A 4,171-nucleotide genomic window follows, 5' to 3' on the forward strand; every position below is an offset into this window, starting at 1 on the left:
GTTTCACTCACACACAGACGGGACGAGTGGCCACAGAGGCTTCACACTGGGTTCTATAAGAATATGCATTTTAAAGTTCATTTTGATATTTTGTCATATTTGAGAAAACTATCATTAGCAAAATTAATTGTTCAGTAACATTGTTTTTGGATAATGTGATGGTCAGTGTTTGCACATTGTGGTCTTGGAACAACAGCAGTTTCTTCTCTGACAGAAAGTTCCTCACATTTGTTTTAGGCCAATTTGATGACTGCCTTTTCCAATGGAATTGTTGGTAGGTTGGTTTTTAACCTGAGTCAGTACCTACTTGCTCAGTTGTCTCTGTCAAATATATGTTTCACGTTAGACTGACTTCATTTCTCTCCCTTGATCATTAGCATTATCCTCTCAGGGAATTTAAAGGAAGCAAAATTGACTATCATTTTAATACTTGTAGTTCCAAAGCTGATCTGTTAATCAAAACATCAGCTAAAATTGGGGAATCAAAATACTGTGATCCTTATATATGTTAAACATCATATTTGAACATGAAACATACCTGTACATTTATTTGTTAGTCTATTGATGGAGGGCCAGAATCCTTCTTGGAGTCCAAGTTCATTTATTGGAGTCTAATCGAGTCTATCCTGAGTAAATTACACCCATATAGCATCTTTCATGATTTTTAGTTGTGTTTTCTTTAATGTGGAGCAGGAATCCGCAGAATCAGGAAGCAATCTGATTTCAGACTCAGAATGAATTTTTATATATTTTCTTCAATCTTTTAAATTTCCGCTCATATATAAACAGGCTTTTTTTCAGTTGTTCTCACCAAGTTTTTCAAAACCATTCAACATAATTTTTAAAGAAAAAAATCTGTAGATTTGCCTTCGTAGTTTGCCTCTTTAGATGACATTTGATTTCATCAAATAATTAAAATAATAAGCTCAGCCACTACAAATGGCATTTTGAAGAAACAAAACCATCTCATGGTAAGTGTACAATTTAACTACAGGAAGCAGGAATTCTAAGATCTAGAATCTAGAGAGCTAGACAGAAGCAGCACGAAGCCATGCACTGATATCAGTATGTCTAAGAAATATGAAAATAAACAAAATAAAGAAACAATCTAGGTTAAATGATAATCCATGAAGAGAACATCTCCATCAACTCCAATTAACCCTGAAATAATTATTGCCTTAAACTATTCCGGCCTCTCTCACACCTGCACAAGCTCGCAATCCTGAAGGTGCCTGCCCTGCCCAGTCACGATCATAGGGCCGCTTAATCAGGCACATAGAGCTAATGGTTTACAGTATCTTCTCAGTGCTCCCTCTCAATTGTCCACGCACAAAATGGCAAGTCGATTACAAACAGAATTTTTTTTTAATAACAAAAAGTTAATGTATCAACAAACTAGAAGTTAATCATGAATTTTTCATTTGATTTGTAAACAGGATGTCAAGATGTATTTGGCAATTAAGACTGCATTCTACTTTATTTGTGATCAATATCTGGAGGCGGTTGTGAGTGGAGTGTGGAAGGTGACAGCACTTATTTGTGTATGCAAGTGTCTGGGCAGTTTTTCCTTTCATCCTTTCATCTTCATCCCTGTCCCACGCTGTTGCTTCTGGAGGCAGAGAGAGGGAAGGAGCAGGTACCAGCATAAAAGAATTTTATTTTAAGCTTTTAATCACATTTTTAAAAAATCAGTACACAATTTTAGAACTTTAGTTCATTGGGTGAGATCTAGCAATCAAAGTGAGATTTTAAACCTGTGTTTACAGAAGTTCCCTCATTTTTTTCTACTTGAGAACTAATAGTCCATGCGAAATTCACTAACCCCCTCTGGCGGCAGCTTGAAGGTATCGCCACCATGCAACCTGTCAAAGCATTTCCAGTCCCTGCGTTTTCTATTACTGGGAAATCATTTGGAAGAATTGAACGTTTTTATTTCCACTAGTGCAGCTCATTTTAGACTTTCCTAAATAATTTATTTTTATACAAATTTTAATAAAATGATCATTTTCCACTAAAAAGTAAATCTCCCGTAAATTTGACAGATATCTCCTTTTGGTTGAAGATTATTAAATCATTTTTACCTTGAGCAAACCTTGAAACCAAAGCAGAAGTATGTCAGCAGCCATCTCGAAATTCTGCACTTAAGAGGCTGACACAGGGAGGCAAGGAGTCCTGCTCTGCCGGTTCCTACCCAGTCGAGCAGAAGATTACATCAGTCCCCGTGAGCGCTTGCAGAGAGAGGGCACGTACAACCCATGCTTCGCGTCATGTTAGCAAGGACACAGGGCGAGTCTTAGCAGACCGGAGGCCCCACGTGGCCTCATTCTCCTCGGTTTGCTGGTGATTGACAATATGGAGAACGTCACGGCTGTCACCCTAGAGGAACAGAAGCACACCCAACACGGGCGTGAAAGGAAGCTTATGAGGGATCTAGTGTGCCGATTTACAGCAGTGTGGCTCAGGAGTGCAAAACACACACCATCTTCACACAGAGATGAGGAAGCAGTGAGTTGGAAAACTTAGGTAACTGAGAATTTCTAAAGTTAGAGGCAAGTCTTGATAGAAGTTTCTCTACATAATAATAGGTACGAATTAGAACAGTACCATCAAAACAGAGCTCTGAAAGCATCTTAAGGGATTTTTTAATAAAGCAATTTATATGGTTTTGAACATATTATTTGAAGAAATTTTCATATATATATATGTATATATATATATATATATATATATATATATATACACACACACAAACACACTTGACTTTATGTGTCTGTGGTGAAGCGCCCACTTCAGTTTCGCATATAGAAAGGAGGGGAGGGACAGAGGGACACAGCCAGGGAAGGAAGAGCGCCCTCTCTCCATCTCTTCATGAGTCACCTCTGTATAATCGCATCCCAAAAATTTATCTTTGGGAGGCTGGCCCCGTGGCCGAGTGGTTAAGTTCTCGAGGTCCCCTTTGGTGGCCCAGGGTTTCGCTGGCTCATATCCTGGGCGTGGAGATGGCACGGCTCATCAGGCCATGCTGAGGCAGCGTCCCACATGCCACAACTAGAAGGACCCACAACTAAAATAAGCAACTATGTACTTGGGGGATTTGGGAAGAAAAGGCAGAAAAAGGAAAAAGAAGATTGGCAAACAGTTGTCAGCTCAGGTGCCAATCTTAAAAAAAAAAAGAAATTTACCTTTGGAATAGGAAATTATAAGAAAAGCAGAATGTCTGTAGTTTCTTCATCAAAACATATTCCCCCAAAACTCGCTCACACTGTAAGTGTATTTAATTCATTCCAAATCCAGAAATGAGGCCAAACCAGAATAGCATGCAGTGAGAAAACCAGCATTTTCTCCCAGAAGACAATGTTTATGATAAAGATCCCTGATTTTGAGTCCCAATTAGTACATTTATGAGCTTTGTGATCTTGGTCCAGTCAATGAAGCTGAGAGTACTTTAGCATCCTCATCACTGACATGGGGATGAACTTACCTGACGGAGTTACTGTGATGATGAGACAGACACTGTATGTGACAAAGTCTGGTGAAATGAGAAGTGAGGGGTCTCGCAGCTGTAGAATCAGAACACTGGTGCTGGGACCACTCTCACGGAAGCCCCTCCCTTGCTGATGAGGGAATTTAGGATTACAAGCACCTAATGGCTCCCAAGACCTGGGGATATGGTTGCCCTGATTTGCTATCAAGCCTTCATATAGTAATGAAATTACATTCTTCCATGTCACAATTTTTTTAAGAGAGAATATGTATAAGCCAAAGCAGGGCTTATCTGTAGATATAAATGTGTCTTCAGAGTAAAATTTATGAATCAAGCAAGAAATGGAAACACAGAGAGGCCAAAAAGCAGAATGGGCAGGGTGTCTCTCACCCAGGATTCGACCTTGTTGATGGTTGAGTGCACCCTTCTCTTGGCATTTCCGGGTTTACCTATCTTCATAGACATGCTCAGGAATCACGACCTTCAGATCTCCTTCCAGGCAACTCTAATCCCTTAGGGTTCTCCTTCAACATGGTAGCACTTCTTTCTTATATCTATCATACACAGTAAACAAAAATAGGCTACTAAATATCATTGAAAAAACTCTGAAAAGATTTTTGTTCATGTTCGGGATGGTTTATCTGTTAGGATCCTTGCTTGCAAGCAACAGAAATAGATGGTGACTGA

General features: G+C 39.3%; 1 long non-coding RNA gene across 1 annotated transcript; it reads right to left on the bottom strand.

Moving 5' to 3' along the window:
• Positions 1-1,392: 1,392 nt before the first annotated feature.
• LOC139084601 (uncharacterized) lies at positions 1,393-2,218 on the bottom strand. Its single transcript, XR_011542107.1, has 2 exons — positions 2,082-2,218; positions 1,393-1,609 (listed from the first exon to the last, which is right to left on the bottom strand). It is a non-coding gene; the product is annotated as an uncharacterized lncRNA (long non-coding RNA).
• Positions 2,219-4,171: the final 1,953 nt, after the last annotated feature.

Source organism: Equus przewalskii, chromosome 7 (assembly GCF_037783145.1).
Source record: "Equus przewalskii isolate Varuska chromosome 7, EquPr2, whole genome shotgun sequence".
Lineage (NCBI taxonomy): Eukaryota > Metazoa > Chordata > Mammalia > Perissodactyla > Equidae > Equus > Equus przewalskii.